This window comes from Oratosquilla oratoria, chromosome 23, assembly GCF_046742065.1.
Source record: "Oratosquilla oratoria isolate Oo_2021 chromosome 23, ASM4674206v1, whole genome shotgun sequence".
Lineage (NCBI taxonomy): Eukaryota > Metazoa > Arthropoda > Malacostraca > Stomatopoda > Squillidae > Oratosquilla > Oratosquilla oratoria.
This window is the reverse complement of record NC_134799.1, coordinates 53,154,235-53,171,734: the sequence shown is the minus strand read 5'-3', so window position 1 is coordinate 53,171,734 and position 17,500 is coordinate 53,154,235. Positions and strand designations below refer to the sequence as shown.

General features: G+C 40.6%; 1 protein-coding gene across 2 annotated transcripts in view; it reads left to right on the top strand.

Moving 5' to 3' along the window:
- The window catches only part of spin (lysolipid transporter protein spinster), a gene marked incomplete at its 3' end in the record, with an annotated part of 102,565 nt that overhangs the window by 857 nt on the left and 84,208 nt on the right, over positions 1-17,500 (top strand).

Below are 17,500 nucleotides of genomic sequence, written 5' to 3'. Positions count from 1 at the left end.
GCAAATCTAGTGAATATTTATGATTCTGCAGGTTTTTATTTCCCAAGAGTTGAGGGAGTATAGGGGAGTCCTGTGGTTCTGTTTTTTCCCTAGTGTTTTGACATCACTTCTTTTTGCTATGCCTATGGTCATAGGCAGTGGCGGACTTAGCCTACATGGCGCCCTGGGCGAACCTCACCTTCGGCGCCCCCCTTCCTCAATGCACATAAAATGCTTGGCTTCTCCTCCTCCACAATGTAAATAAGAAGTTTAAGACGACCAAAACTTTCACAAAGCAACTTTTTATTGAAATATTTATTGCTACTACAGAATAAAAGTAAGCCATTTGCGAATTTTACAAACCTTGCTAAAAATAAATAGATGAACAGAGTCCGCCTCTCTCTCTCCTTTTATGGGACTTTTATACATTCGGTATAGATAGACTCAGGCGCTCATGGTTTGATCTGCATTTGGAAGGGGGCAATGCCGCCCCCTCCCAAGTGCCGCCCATACCGCACATAGGAAGAACTGCCACTGGTCATAGGCTATGTGTAGCAGCAGTCCAGTTAGCCATTTATATAGGCTTGTCAACTGGAGAACATTTTGACTCCATGGTTAGCTCTTAAACAGCAATATATGGTAGTGGCAAGAAGTAGGTTTCGGGTCAACTCAGCCCATTGCCAACTTGGCCCATCTTCTCAACAAAGTTGGCCCACCACGGTTAGGTTAGTTCAGAGTAGGCAAGTTTATTGTACTTTTATGTCTTTGACCTCCACATCCATCAAAATGGAGATGGTTTTCTCAAGCCGCAGATGGGCCGAGTTGATGATGGCCCAAGTTGGTGATAGGCTGAGCTGGCCAGCAAGTATTTAGCTTATGGGAAGCCAGAACTGCAGGCATACCAATTTATGTAAGTAGTGCTCAATGAAGTATGTGTGTGTAATTAGGTATGAAACTCGTGTAACAGATTTCCCATGTAGTTATGGAGGGGTGAATTGAAAGTGGCAATAACTGAGGCATTCACAGCTCTATCAGGTAGGGAATTCTAGATATGCATAGTTCTTGCCAAGAAAAACCTGCATCTGACTTAAGGGGGTACGCGACACCTGGAGGTCATTTTCTAAAATATTTAGAGTAAAGAGCTGAAACTTCTCAGGTAAATAGGTATCCATATTGCTTACATTTTAGGTGAAGCAGAATGATGTATGTACACATGTACATATGTACACATGTACACATGTACGTATACCAGTAGCAACATTCAAAAGTGCACAGCACCATAATAAGTAGACCAATTTATTTTATATTTTGGCTATGATTAGTCAGTAGGCACACCTAGGGCCGGTCATTGAGTAATTGAACAATTTCCTTTATACTTTTGCATACAGGCATTTCAATTTTAATGGCTGGCAAAAATCGTGAAAAATACAATTTTTTTGCTCTTGTTTCCATTATTACTCCGAACTCTTTCATCCTATTCAAAATATTCGAACGATCGGCCCTAGCAGTTACTAAAAGTAATATTCCCTGTAAGTTTCATTTAAATCTAATGTATATTAGATTTTTTATGATTAAAAAAAAGTAGAAAAATATCGAACGGAGATATGGCAACTTGAAATATGAATATATTTGTAACTTGCTTATAGTTTCACCAATTTGACTGATTTTTTCATGGCTTAATTCTTATTATATAATAAGTAAGTACAGTAAAAATTATCAACATATTTTAATTATAAGTACTTTAAATACTGAAAAACTAAAGTATAAGTGTGTCACAGTAGTGACGACGCACAGACGACAACATCATATAATTTGCTTTTTTGCACCTTTGGCGGTTTCTTCATATGAAACCTCTCTGCTGGGGGTCTTCAGGGTATCTAAATCATTGGAAAGAGGTTTATTTTCCAGTAGTGGGCACCTTCTCTTTCCTCATCAGATTCCCCTCGCCAATCTATGTTGGTAGGGCACCCCCTCCAGCATCATATGATGTCCCTTCTTCTTTCTTCTTCCTGTATAGCCTTGATCTTTTTCCTCTTGCTTTCTTCTTTGGATTTAATCTTCCTCTTTGAATTGTTTAGTCTAATGTTGTCCTTTACCTCTGTCACCGTCACAGAGGTGCAGGTGAGGGCGGTGGTGGAGTGAGAGGTGGTGAGATCTTTAGTCGTCTTTGACTGCTTGCCATCTTTAACTGCTGTTTTTTGTCATTGTGATGTTCTTTTGTTCTTTTTGCTACCCATGATGACTGTACTAAAGAGTAATATGTACTAGCTAAAGTAATAGATTGCAATGAGAGCTCATGAGACATGCGTACTTCCCTATTCAGAGTTAGCCGGTAACTAACGCTTAGTTTCGCACAAAGTTGGCGAAATATTCTCCCTCCACAATCGTATTGGCCGTTGATACACTGGGCGAGTGTAAATTCAATCAAATTTCAACGTTATTCGCTGCGCCTGAAGGTCCTAAGTGGCACGCCTCCTTCTAGTGTGGGTTGCGCCTTTAAATCTGTCCCTTTAATCCTCACCCAGGACCTTTAAATTGCGCGCGGCTGGAAAATTATTTGTCGGGATTTATTTCTAAGTGGTATACGAACATTTTGAACACAGTTTTGAAAAATGCCATATCTTGACCAAATTCACCCCCCCAGGTGTCGCGTACCCCCTTAAGTGTTAGTGTGGGACAAATACTTGTAATCATGTCATGGGGTGAAGCGAATCCTACTGTGTTCAGGCAGTCAACTGGTGCTTTCATCATCCTTTCCCTCTCCTTCCTTGTACCTCCATCATCATTCTCGTTTTCCACAATCTTCACTATTTTTGTGGTTCCTTTTGCCTTGTTACTTGAATTACAATAGAAAGCATATTACCATGTACTACTATTGGTCGGGAAGTATAGAAAAAATTGTAGTGGAGAGTTGGAGATGTGTCTAGAAATATAATGTTTAGGAAGAAAGTCAAGCATAAATACACATGGGAGAGGGTGGTGGATGGAAGGGTGGTAGATAGGGTGTTAACTCCTTACCCAGCAACTTATTTATTATTATTATTATTATTATTTTTTTTTTTTTGAGAAAAGGCTTCAATTTAAGACTAGATTTTTATAGTATTTTTCATGCTAATTATGGAAATAAATTTTATTTTTATCCATTACTAATATTTTCCTTGAAATTTTATTTTGAAAATACACTTTTATTGTCTTTTTTCCCAACTTTAAAATCAAAAGTAAAGGGAAATTACACACTTATTTTACTCTTTTTTTTATATCTTGTTTTACAATTGATAATCTAGGAGGACACATATTTTATTCTGACACATCACGTCGACACCAATGTTGTAAATCCTCCTCCTCCTCACTTGAGAGAGAATAACCATCATCAGATAAACTTGCACTCTCATCTGATGTATCCAAGCTTCTAATTAAAGCTTCATATTCATTCTCATAGACATCTGGGCATAAAAAATAAGTGAGTGTATGTGCTTAAAAGCAATGAGTCTGCTTCCTTTGACTGATACCTTATCACTAACAAATGCATCCCAAGGCAGAAGAGACACTGCTACCAGACATACGAATTACCGAGTATATTTGTTGACGACTGAGAAGGCCCCTATTTCAAAGATTATACATGTCTGTGCCTGTTTTTGAAATATTATGTTTAGACAAGTTTACTCGTTGCACTCTGAAAAAGAAAAATTGGGTGAAGATGAGTTTACTTGTCCTTGCTGTTTAAAGGGTTAATGGATTACATAGTAGTAACCAGGAGAATAGGAAGAGTTTTGGATGTGGGAGAATATCAGATAATTTTTTGGTGGAAATTAAGAGTGGAGGGTAGATGAGGAAAAGGACAGAATGTATGGAGGTGCGTAAAGTAAACTGCTTAAATGAGAAAGAAAAGGAGTACAAGAAGCTGAGAGAGGAGAGGGTGGGCGTGAAGGATAGAGTAGAACGAGGAGTGGAGGAGGAATGGGGATGGTTCAAGGAGAGTCACAAGGTGTGCAAAGATGGTGTGTGGAACAAGGAGGATGGGAGGAATTAGAAGGGAGGGTAGCGAGTGGTGGGATGAGAAAGCAAAATGTTGTAGATGACAAAAAGCAAGTATGCACAGATTGGTTACAAAATAGGACGAGAAAATCATGAGAGGTACAAAAAAAAAGAGAAGTAAAGCATAAGATAAAGGAGGTGAAGAGGCATATGTGCAGTCGTATAAGAATATACAAAAAGGTAAATACACGCACACGTACAAACATAGCTCTCTTGCTTTAAAATACAACTAGGTAAATAAATACACATGCTATACAATACACATATGTTTGCCTTTAACAAGCAAAGCCAGATGAAAATACTTGCAAATTGTATGGACAGAGGGGAAGCAAAGCTATTCAGGGTTACAGTAGAGGCATTGCTTATTCCAACTTTTGAAGAGAGTCAGGGAGGGAAATTGTGGTTCTCATGTCCCAAAGTTGCTCATGATAGGAAACAAAAAAAGACCAATTAATTTTAATTTGTTTACATTATAGTGTTATCTTAATTTGTTGTAGTTACACTAATAATGGTAGATGTTGAAGGTTTATGACCCTAAAAGGTAAATCCATTAAAAAAACTTGATCAATGTAGTGTAGAATCTAATACTAAAAAGTCGTATCTACCTGTTTCCGCTGAAAGTGACTCAAGGGGACATATCCCCTCTGGCCCCTGATTGGTTGAGATAGTGGTCACGCCATGGCAATGGAGACGACTGATTGGCTGGGAGCGGTGACATCACAGCAATGGAGACAAATTATGGCTAAATGAAATTGTGCAAAACATGATTTGGTGAAATGACATGGGACAATGTAATTTGGCAAAACATGATTCGGCAAAATGAAACTGGGCAAACATAAATTGACGATGAAATTTGACAATATGTGATATCTATATATTAATAAAAGAATTTGTGTTGATATTGATCTAAATTGAATTGGAAAATAGGAATCCCTCAAGGTGCCTGCGAGCAAACCAAGCTCATCCAAAGGGCTGAGCCTCCGCATAGCGGGGTCGGGCACAGCCTGTTGTTCGTGAATAAAAAGAACGAGTTTCAAGTTGGATACTCTTCCATAGGCTAGATTGCACAATCTGGATCAAAATTTTGAGCAAGAAAAGGAAACGAACCTGGCTCAGAAAGTAGAGATTGATAAATTGAAATGGAAAAATGAGAAAAAAAAATCATCTCAGCATCATGGAGGAAAAAGATGTTAGAAATAGAATAACCCCAATGAGATTATTGCTCAATAATCTCATCAGGGGTATTAAGACAACAGAGAAGGAATCACAATAGTGGATTTAAATTGGCCAAATGTAGATTTAAAAAATAGGCAAGAACTGGTTTACTAATAGGATGGTCAGTGAATGGAATAGACTTGTAACCATTTAATGAGCGTTGAGACTACTGGTTGTAAGAAGAGGTGAGACAATTTTATGGATGGGGGATGACAGGTGATAATTGACATGGAATTGCCTAGTATGCCACATGGTCTCTTGTAGTCTCCTTCATTCTTATGTTCTTATCACCTAAGCTATTCTACAAATATACCTATATGGAAAACTATTTCTTGACATCCTTTAGACATGGAGTCTTCCTTAATTTGCTCCTATGACTTGTGAAAGCCCTCCCATCTTTATAGCCAGGAGATCTGCCCCCATTAGTGACCTGAATACTGTAATCATATTGCCTCCTCTTCAGTTTTTAAAAGTTGACATACCCAGTGCTTTTAATCATACTTGTATGGTTTATCTGTTAGGCTGGGGACCAGTTTGGTTCCTGCCCTTTGTATCTTATCAATCTTGCAAGTCTCAAAGTTGATAGCATCCACTGCAACCTGGCTTGGTTTGTTCCACTCTTCAGTAGCTCTAGCTGAAAGGAATTGCTTCCTTGGTCCTGGTTGATGATGCACTTGTAGTTTTAGGTTGTCTCCTCAAGAGGTGGTGCCGAGTGATGGCTGGACCATCATTTTGCCACATGAATTGCACTCTTGTTGGAAGTTGATCTTGAAGATTTGGATGAATTTCAGCTGCTGGTCCACCACTGCTAGGTCCCTTTCTACTTCTGCAATCTTCAGTTGATGTGGTGTGTTGTTGACTGTGGTCATTGTGTAGGAGGGTTGAGGGTTATTCGATCCAAGGTGGATTACTTTACATTTTTCTGGGTGGAAAACCATTTGAATTTTATGTGCCCAGGATTGGAGTTTCTCAGTATCATCTTGCAAACTTCTAAGTCATGTTCTTCAATAGTTTTGTAGATCGTAGTATCATCAGCAAACATTGATATGAAGTTGTCAAAAAGGTGTGGTACATCAGTAACGAATATGCCAAAGAGAAGCAGTCCTGATACTGAGCCCTGGGGCACTCCACTGCTCACCTCAGACCACTTGGACATCACACTGACCATCATTGTCTGCTTTCTACTGGTAAGAAATCCTCTGATCCAGGAGAGTACACTACCTAGTAGACACTCATGAGGGACTGTATTGAATGCTTTGGCATAGTCTAGAAATATAACATCAACTGACAAGTTGTGGCTCAAAGCCTCAGTCCAGATATCAATTGCCTCAAGTAGGTTGGTCACAGTGGATTTTCCCATAGTAAAAACATGTTGTGCAGAAGGAAGATTGCTTTCAGATGGCTTATGTCCTCTGATAGTATGCGCTATCTTGCAGACAGCTGATGTCTGAAACTGGTCTGCAATTTGCTGGGTTTTATTTGTCCCCTTTCTTGTAGATAGGTATTATGGTCATGAGCTTCCAATGTTCCAGTATTTCTCCATTTTTGAGACTTGCTTGAAAAAGAATAAATGGGGGAGTTACCAAGCACTCACGAGTTCTTAAAGAACTCGTGGATGTATCCAGTCCAGACCTGATGATTTGTCCACTCTGAGTGATTTCAACTTGCTCATCACTCTCTCCTGTGTTAGTGAAACTCTTAATTCTGACTGGGGTTCCTCGTTTGTGAATGTTGGAAAAGTGGGCATATCCTCTCTAACCTTTGTATAATGTTTGCTTAGTACTTCTGCCTTCCCTTTGTCATCAGAGGTGTAATTGCCATTGTCATCTTGTAGTTCGGGTATACCAGTTCTAGTTTTGTGATGACTGTTCACATAGTTCCAAAAAGCTTTATTGTTGGTGCAAGTTTGCTCTCTCTCTCTCTCTCTCTCTCTCTCTCTCTCTCTCTCTCTCTCTCTCTCTCTCTCTCTCTCTCTCTCTCTCTCTCTCTCTCTCTCATATAATATATCTATGTACTATAAAATATAAATGGTGACGGTTTTGAAGATTTTGACGATTATACGACTAGGTGGTCGCCCAGTGCCTAGCACTTATATGGTAAATCGCGGACACCCGCGTCTTCGTAGTGATGTAAAGGTATTATTTTGAACTTACAGGATGAAATTTTGTAGCACGTGTTGGTCGACGAAATGCCAATGAGGGCGGAGCCCTGGGGCGCGAAAGCGCTGCAGGCCAAGCACCCATGGCAGAGCCATGGCCGGTGTTAGCCGGGTGCTTATATATATAATATATATATACACACCTCTCTATCTCTCCTCTCTCTCTCATTCTCTTTCTCTCTTCTTCAAATTCTTTCTTGCTATATTGTGTATTTTTATTTTATATTACAGAATGTCTTCGATTGTTAGTGTTAGCATGTTTGTTGGGAAGTGGGGTGAGTGTTTAATTTCTGGCTAGGAACTTCAATTGATAACATATCCTTCAAAGTGTGGTGCCACTACCTGGCACAAGTATCCCTTTGATAACAGAAAGAAAAAAAAATAGGGATTATTTATAGCTTAGGTTATTTTACTATCACAGATGAGGGGTTATCAACTGTTGCTTTGGTAGAAATTTGTAAGTGTCCTCTCTCTCTCTCTATTGTTAGGGTTAGCATGTTTGTTGGGAAGCGGGGTGAGAATGTTTAATTTCTGGCTATGAACTTCAATCGATAACATCCTTCAAAGTGTGGTGCCGCTACCTGGCACAAGTATCCCTTTGATAAGAGAAAGAAAAAAAAAAAAGGGATTATTTATAGCAGATGAGGGTTTATCAGCTGTTGCTTTGGTAGAATTTTTTTTAAGAGTCCTTAGCTGCTGCCTCTTCGGAATTTAAAAAAAAAAGGCAAAGGAATCTACTAATATGATTTATTCTATTGTATAGAAAAGGTAAGAAGTAATGAAATGTATATTTTTAATTGGAGTATTTCAGTTTCTGGAGAAATGTGACAGTGTATAAATTATGTTATCACTACTTGCCCCAGTGAAATTGGTGATGAATGGTCAGACATGATGGCTGGGGGCAATTATTGGAAGTTGGTTCTAGTCAAGGAATAGTCTTTGTCTAAGGCAGCGTTTCTTAACCTTTTTCGACCTCAGCACCCCTTTTGGTCAGGCCTAAACAGTCCAGCACCCCCTACCTTTGGCTAACACTTGGTTACGATAAAGATAAAGTAAAGACATATGTGACCTTCCCCAGCACCCCCTGCAATTGATTTCAGCACCCTCTGGGGGTGCTAGCATCCCAGGTTAAGAAACGCTGGTCTCTGGGATGGAAAATGAAAACTATTCCACGCTACAAAGCCCTCTAAACCATATCATCATCATCATAATATTCGTAATGACTTCTTCCAGTTTTCTGTGGCTGCAGTTAATCTAGTTTCCAATGACTCCAGTATGTATACCATTCCTCTGCTCATTATCTCCTTTCACTTTCCTCATCAAGTGCAGAATTACTGTCCTTCTTCCCCTATTTTCCCATTACCCATGATTTTTTTTTCTTCTTCTTCATGTTTTTCCAATGTTTACCATGAGGTTCTGTTGTGCACAGTCAGGTCTCTCCCTAAGCTCTTTATCATTGTTTAGCCCCATCTTGTATAATTTGTCTCCTGTTCAACCTTGAGAGATAGTTTTTGTGGACACGATTATCTTTTAGATCCCATGGTCTCTAGTAGGTTCCTGATCATTCACTCCAATAGAACACCAACACACAAAAACCAAAATCCACTCTTGAGAACATGACATGAAAGATAGGTACTGTATGCAGGACCTAAGATCAACAACTACCGTCTCCCTATATCTAGAGCTCAGAGTTCATATGTAGACTGATCTTTGGGTGTTGTTATCTAGTCACACACACACACACACACACACACACACACACACACACACACACACACACACACACACACACACTTTCAACGAACGGACGGCTTGACGAACGCTCTGAAGAAAAGTGCAGATTGTGGATACCAACGCAAAGAGAAGTGCCTTTTTGTATTTGCAGGGGGGGGGAATTGCTCGTGAGGTAGTGGGAAAGTAAGGAAAGAGGAGAGGGGGAGGGATTACTGGGGAAATGGAAGGTAATGAGGAGGTGGAGGAAATGGCCCTGACGGGCGCCGGGTAGACAAAAGACCCCAAGACGAGTTCAGTGATAACGAAATGTCTAATAGGAATGTGAAGATTAGAGGTATAGATAGGAGCAATATAGCAGAAAGTGATGAGAATATTTTCAAGGGATTTAAAGAGAGTGGGGGGGACTCAAACCCCCCCGACTGACAAGACTAGAGATGAAGGTTGATAAGGTGATCGAGGACTTGGAGAGTAGGTTAGGTCATATGAACACCATTTTAAAAAGGGTTGAAAGATTGGAAGAACTGGAAAAGGCGAATAAAAACTTAACTGATGAAATAGAAGAACTAAAAAGACAGTTAAGAGAGGTAAAGGGGGAGAATGAGGAATTGAAGAAGAATAGTAATGAAAACAGAGAGAAAATAGCTACAGAAGCTAAAAATTGGAGAATAACTCAAGAAGGGAATAAGGTTTCATTCACTGACATAGTCAAACAGCAATTGAAAGAACATACTGAAGACTCAGTTATTAAAGTGATGAGACAAAAGGAGAATATAGTAAGGGATTTAGCAGACAAGAAGAAATGTATAATTATATTAGGAATGGAAGAGAAACACAACACAGATAGAACCACAAGAATCAAAGAGGAAAATGAAAAAGTAAGCAAATTACTAGAATCAGTTCAGGAAGATGAACCAGGAATTATAAAACAAATCGAAGAGAAATTTAGACTCGGAAAGTATAGCACAGACAAGACCAGACCAATTAAGATTAAATTCAAGTCACAAACAACGGCAGAGAATATCTTATCCAAAACAGGGAAACTAGCAACAAGTGAACAACACAAAAAGATATGGATAAAAAGAGAAATGAATAAAGAGGAAAGAGAGGAAGAAAAGCAGAAAAGACTGGAAGCTAAGACAAAAAACGAGAAAAGAACGGAGTCAGAGAAAGAGAGATTCTATTGGAGAGTAGTGAACATGAAACTAAGGAAGTTCGACATACAAAAGAAAAACATAAGGGAAACAGAGAACACAATGGAAGTGGCAGAAAACTAAGAGTGTCTTACACAAATATAGATGGATTAATAACAGGATTGAATGAGCTGAATGATTATTTGAAAGAAAAAGAACCGGACATAATGGGAATTGTAGAAACAAAATTAAAAGGCCCACTACCACCCAACAGTGTAGGACATGATGCATACAATTATTGGATTAGAAACAGAGAGAAAAAGCAAGGGGGTGGAGTTATGTTCCTGACTAAGAAGGATATAAACGTGAAAGGTGTCATATATGGAAAGAATACAGTAGAGATGATTATGATAGAAGTGGAAGACAGAGATAAGAAGAGCAGAAAATTTGTGATCAATTATGTGCCTCCGAAAACAGCCTCATGGGAGGAGAGTGAATATAAAAGTATGTTAGAGGACACAAAGATAGCATTAACTAAAATGATGGAAGACGGAGGAAGAATAGTTATGATGGGCGACTTTAATTGCAAAGAAATCTGCTGGGAAGAAATGACAGCAAAGAGTGGTGATGACTCATGGGGAAATGCTCTACTTGAGATGATTACTGACCATTCAATGACACAATGGATACAAGAGAACACTAGGTACAGAAATGAAGAAGAACCATCGAGGCTAGACTTAATAATTACATCTGAACCTAGAATAGTGGACAAGATTGAATATAAAACACCAATAGGTAAAAGTGACCACATATTGATTGAACTGGAACTTAATGAAGAAAAATATATGAAAAGAAATGAACAATATAGAAAAGGAAGAATGATGTATGAAAAAACAAACTTTGATAAAATAAGAGAATTCTTCCAACAAGAAAACTGGGAAGAAATATACAAAGAAGAAACATCAGTGGAAGAGAAATGGAATATTTTGACAAAAATTTACAAAAAAAGGAGTGGAAAAGTATGTCCCAAGACAAAAACAAGAAAAAGAATATGTAAAATGCTGGTACAACAAAAGTTGTTGGGAGTTAAAGGACAAAAGAGACAAAGCCTGGACCAGATGGAAAAAAGACAGAAGACCTGAAAAATGGAAAATATATACTGGTTATAGAAATGAATATGTACAAAAGTGCAGAGAGAAAAAAAGAAAATATGAAAAAGATGTTATAGAAAAGTGTAAAGATCAACCAAAACTATTCTACAGATTTGTAAACAATAAACTGAAAAACAAACAAGACTTGGAGAAATTAAGACAAGGAGGAGTTGAATACACTGAGGAAATGGAAATGGCAGAAATTATGAACAAACATTTTAAATCAGTGTTTACAAGGGAAAATATACAACCTGAAGAGATTGAGTGGAAAGAAAAAGTCCCCCCTATGGAAGAAATAGAAGTAACAAAGAATGAAATATTGACACACTTGGGTAATTTTGATGTCAGAAAGTCGCATGGGCCAGATGAAATAGCAAACTGGATTCTGAAAGAATGCAGGAATGAACTGGCAGACAAAATACATAGCATAATAAGCAGTTCCTTAAAAGAAGGAAAAGTTCCAGAAGATTGGAAAAAAGCAAATATAGTACCTATATATAAAGGAGGAAATAAAGAAGAACCTACCAATTATAGACCAGTCTCTCTAACAAGTACAATAGCAAAAATTTGTGAAAGAATTATCAAAAGTAGATGGGTAAAATACTTGGAAAAAAACAACGTACTAAATCCAAGGCAATTTGGATTCAGACAAGGACGATCATGCGTCACCAATTTAATATGTTTCTATTCAAGGCTAATAGATATAATACAAGAAAGAGATGGATGGGCTGATTGTGCATTTCTAGACCTAAAAAAAGCTTTTGACAAAGTACCACATAAGAAGTTGCTTAAGAAATTAGAATATGAAGGAGGAATACAAGGTAAATTGCTAAATTGGATGGAAGACTTTTTGCAAGAAAGAAAAATGAGAGTAGTGATAAGAGATCAGCACTCAAAATGGAATGAAGTAATAAGCGGTGTCCCGCAGGGAACAGTTCTGGCCCCAATAATGTTTGCTATATATATTAATGATATGGATGAAGGAATTGAAAGCTATATGAGCTTCTTTGCAGATGATGCAAAATTACTGAAAAGAGTGAAAACTGAAGAAGATTGTGAATCACTACAGAGGGATCTAAATAAAGTACAAGAATGGAGTAGGAAGTGGGAGATGGAGTTCAATACAAAAAAGTGTAGTATAATGGAATTTGGAAAAAGCAAAAACAGAATAGCAGGATCATATAATTTGGGAGAAGAAGGAATAAAAAAAGTAGAAAATGAGAAGGACCTGGGAGTCATTGTTATGAATAATATGTCACCTGAGAAACATATAAATAAGATTTTTGGAGAAACTTATAATTTAATAAGAACAATCAAAGTGGCATTTACATACCTGGATGAAGAAATGGTGAGGAAAATCCTAATCACCCTGATAAGACCAAGATTGGAATATGCAGCAACGATATGGTCACCAAGTACAAAAAAATGTATAAAAAAACTTGAAAGGATACAAAGAGCAATTACAAAACTGGCACCAACACTCTCAAAACTATCATATGAAGAGAGACTACAAAAACTTAAACTACAGACACTAGAGCAAAGAAGAGAGAGAGGAGATTTGATAGCTATTTACAGAATCATGAAAGGCATAGAAATTACTGATAGAGAGAATCTGATAAAATGGGATGACAGAAATACAAGAGGACACGGAAAGAAAATAAAAAAAGACAGCTATAGAAGAGATTTTAAAAAGAACAGCTTTCCTCACAGAGTAATAGACAGTTGGAACAAGTTAGATGAGAAAGTGGTGTGTGCAAAAACAATACATGAATTTAAAAATAGTTTAGATAAAATGAGATATGAAGACGGGACCCCACGAGCATAGCTCCCCTTCCCGTAAAATACAACTAGGTAAATACACACACACAACAGTTTAGATATAATGAGATATGAAGACGGGATATCACGAGCTTAGCTCCCCTTCCCGTAAAATACAACTAGGTCAATACACACCCACCGCATTTCCTTGCACAGAGGGAACAGTAATGGATTCTAGTGTTGAAACCTTGAACTCTGAGCAGGGCTTGATTTCAGATCTATACCTTGGAGGACAACACTCCAAGTAAATGATGTAAAATTTGCATGTATTTTTGTGTGTGTGTGTGTGTGCGCGCGCGCGCACACTCTGCATGTATACTTTATGCCTGTATTGTTATAGTGTGGGCAGTACATACGGATTTGTTTGACCTGGTCATTTCATGTAAAAATAAGATATCTTAAATCAGAAGTGCTGAGGCACTCGGGCAGGGTTGGTTTGGCAGAGTATGTGTTGGCACGTGAAGTGTAACTCAAGGTCACAAGGTGTTTTTGTTGGTCACCTTATTGTTTATCCTAACTCTTCCATCTGCCAAAGGCGGTCCAACTAGGCCACTAGTTCTCAAACTTTATGAGAGTGTGTCTCCCTCTCCCTGTCATCTTTGTGTGCATGGAGCTGCACCCTCCGCTCCTTCGTCCCCAGAGTGAAAATTTCCAGTATTTCCATATGCGCATGTAGAATAATGAACAAACAAGAAAAAAACCGTGCCAAAATTCACGAGGCCGGGCATGGGGGAGGTTCCACGAATCCTTAGGGAAAATGTGAACATCTTGTAGACTGTAGAGATATGTGTTGTCAGCCTTGGGACAGTATACATTGAGCTCTTCTCGCCTCTCAAATCTCTAAGTAACCCCCACCCCCACCCCCGCCTTCCGGTTGGAAAACTGAGAAGCTGGAGACAGATTTCAGTCGGCCAGTGGAGGTGATCATTGTTGGTGGCTCGACTTTTCAAACCGAAAACTATCCCTTTCTGAGTAGAGTTTATTTCGAACTCAAAACCACGCCACGTGGTTGAAGTGGTTCATCCAAGCCAGTTTTAACTGCCGTCGCCTGTCAGTAGATAAAACTGGCTTCGGCCCAGGTTGTGTCACGAGGTTATATCAGTCTTTGTAAACCCTTGGACCCCACCTCCACCCCCCCCCCCCTCTCTCTCTCTCTCTCTCCGTACTACTGGGGAGGTTGTTGATGGGATCAGGAGACCGGTCGTGTCGGCGAGGGGAAGTAAGCGTCGACGCCTCTCCTGCATGACGACCTATGGTAGACTCGTGTCGCGGGTCCCAAATGCCCGTCGTCACTGTGCATTGCGGTTAAAATCTGAAAAGAAAAGATCCCAACGGTTGTCAATAAGTACACAAAATGTGCGTTAGGTTGTAGCTAGTTTGGCACAGGCCACTTATAGTTTTCGACAAGCATAGGTTTAGTTAGGTTGTAGCTAGTGGCGTCATGACGATCCGCTTCGTCACTGTTCGATAACAGCTTGGACCGCGGCCGACACTGGTCAACGGACGACCGGAGGGGTTGGAAGTGAGGGTGAGTTGCACCAGCAGTACTCTTATCTGCACGGGTGCCCCATAAGCAGCAGATTTCAGATAGGGTATATCTCTTGCTGGGAAGTAGTAATGGCCTTGTTCTTTGGGATCTAGATAACGGCGGCGATTTTTCCTTGCGGGGAAGGTTGCATAATCATCACCTCGTCGCCGCCATGCGATGGTGGTGAGTGAAAATAACGTCTTTTGATTTCCTCGGAGGGGAGGGGTGGATGGCGGTGGGAAGTTGAGACCTATTGATAATGGCTTCCGTTTTGGAGTCGTGGCCTGTCGACGTCTTGAGGTTTGGACATGCAGACGTATCATACTACTAGCACCTTCGGCAAGGTGGCGTTTGTTGTTTCTGGGTGCGCGTGCGGCCTTCTTTTTCCTCTGGTTGAAGGGTGGGCTGTCTCGAGTTAAACTGTTGTCCAATGGAGAGACCAGATCATGGGCGCAGCAAAATGTACAAGGAGGCGAGAAAAGTAGCTTGACGTAACCGTAAATGCTATCGGGTCTCCTAATCTTCCGCAGCGTTCCTGTGATGCGCACTAATGCTACTTTTGTCTAATCAATTTGTTTTATTTTGGTCTATTTATTTTAACATGTTAATGGTAACTGCAAAATTATTTTCGTTTGCGTGTAATATATTTAAGATTTATGAAACGTGGATGGAATGTCACGAAAAACCCATCAAATTGCTTCGCAACGCAGATGGGAGAATTTTTTTTTTTCCGGGAGGGGGGATGGGAGTCCGGCCAAAAGGGTGTTTCGATGTCGCCACCGTGCTGATGTTCACTCCCCCCCCCCCTCCCCAATCTCGGAGCTCTCATGGTATGGCCCGTTGCCCCCTTGCCGTAAAGCCAGTCATACATGTTAACCCCTACCCGGAGAGGATTCCCATTTACTTGAAATGAGGTCCTTCACCTAACCGGTTACCCGTAGTAGTCCACGACTGGTTTAGTTATCCTTTCCTCCCATAGGCCGGTTCGGTACACGTCCCCCGGGATGCCTATGGGACGGTTGTAGTGCCTTGGCACTTGGTTCAAGTCGTGGCGTCACTGGTATCGGTTTGGCACCTTCACACACACGCTCAAACAGGGCCACGCATGCCGATGGCTGTCTTTGAGGTCACTAGGGGGTTAGGGATAATGCACAATACGGTTGGCACGAGTGCCCACCATAGTGAGGTGGTGGTTGTTCGGCCACGTATCTGTTGCGACGGGGCTACCACAACCTTGATTTACACTAAGGCAGTATTTAGTACTAATATTGGTGGCCTGCCTGGGTGCAGGCAGTAACGTTAGTAGTGATGGCAGTGGGGTGGGGTGGGGTCGTGACTCTTCGAAGTTGATGCGCGGTCGCGGGGGGGGGGGGAGGGGCGACGACGTCGAGCGTCGTCTTCCGTAAAAGCACGAGAGCCAGTTCGCTCGAACTTGGCAGGGACGGGCTTCCTCACCAAGGCTACAGAACAGGTGGCATGTAGCCCAAGCGAGTTGTTGGGCAGTTCAAGTATGTATGTATGTATGACACAAACATGGGTTTAGCTTCTCCATATTTGCTTCCAATGTAGAGTGATTCGGAAGTCGCTTGGCGTTGCGGTTGGGCAAAGCAGTGGCTTTTTTTTGACACAGCGCGGCAAAGGAATAGATCTGTTGGCCCAGTATCCGTGAGATGGTCGTACACGCTTACGTGTTGTCTGTTTTTTTTCTGGTTATATTTTTGCATGCGTTAGGTAACCATGCGCGTGTGATGACCAGAACGGGGTTGCGGTAACTGGCGGCGGGGTGCTCCTATTTGGTCGCCTTTCCTGCACCAACAGGTGGCGCCGTTAAACTCGCTTTAACTATGAACTTGTAAGTTTGTAATGTATTTTGATGTGTATAATGTGGGTGTGTGCCCTTAACCACCTTATGCAGGAGTGGGGTGAAGGGAGAGGGTTGTGGGTGAGTGTGTCTGCATCATCGGTATTGACTGACTACCCTCATTTATAAGGGGGTAGACGCCCTTGGTATATGAATAGTATTGACTTTTCTGTTGAAGAGTGGCGCGTTTTTTCTTTCCGGGTGTATGAAATCGTGTGTGGTTGGTCGGAATACCGTTCATTCTCCGTTGAGAATCGCGAATTTGTGAATCTCTTGCCTTGCTAAGGAAGGGAGGGAGGTTGCGAAGTCGAGGAAGTCCCGGAACCCAGACGCACCCTCTGGTGATCAGGGTTTGTCTGAGAAAGGCGCTTTTGTGTCGGATGTGGAGGATTTCAGGGACAGTCCCGGTGTCGGAGAGAAACAAGTCGTCTGTAGTTAACCACGACGGGCGGGGGCGTTGGATATCCGTGTGCGCGTCGTGCACAACTCGGTGAATGTCGAAGAGGTGGGATCAAATCAGAAAAGAAAAGAAACTGGTCTACTTTCAGTGTCAGTATGAGTTGAATTTGTCATGGAGGGCTCTTGAATTTGAAAGAGGTTACCCACATCCTCGCGTGGCATTAAATCCTGGCTTCTCTCCTCCTCTTGACAAGGCCATTCTTGGTTGACCGCAAGGGCCTTCCCCCCCCTTCCCCCTCATTCACATCATGCCGGCAGTAGACGCAAATGTGCGTGTTTGTGCTTTTATATATATATATATATATATATATATATATATATATATATATATATATGTGTGTGTGTATGTATATGTGTGTGTGTGTGTGTATGTATATGTGTGTGTGTGTGTGTGTGTATGTATATGTGTGTGTGTGTGTGTGTATATATGTG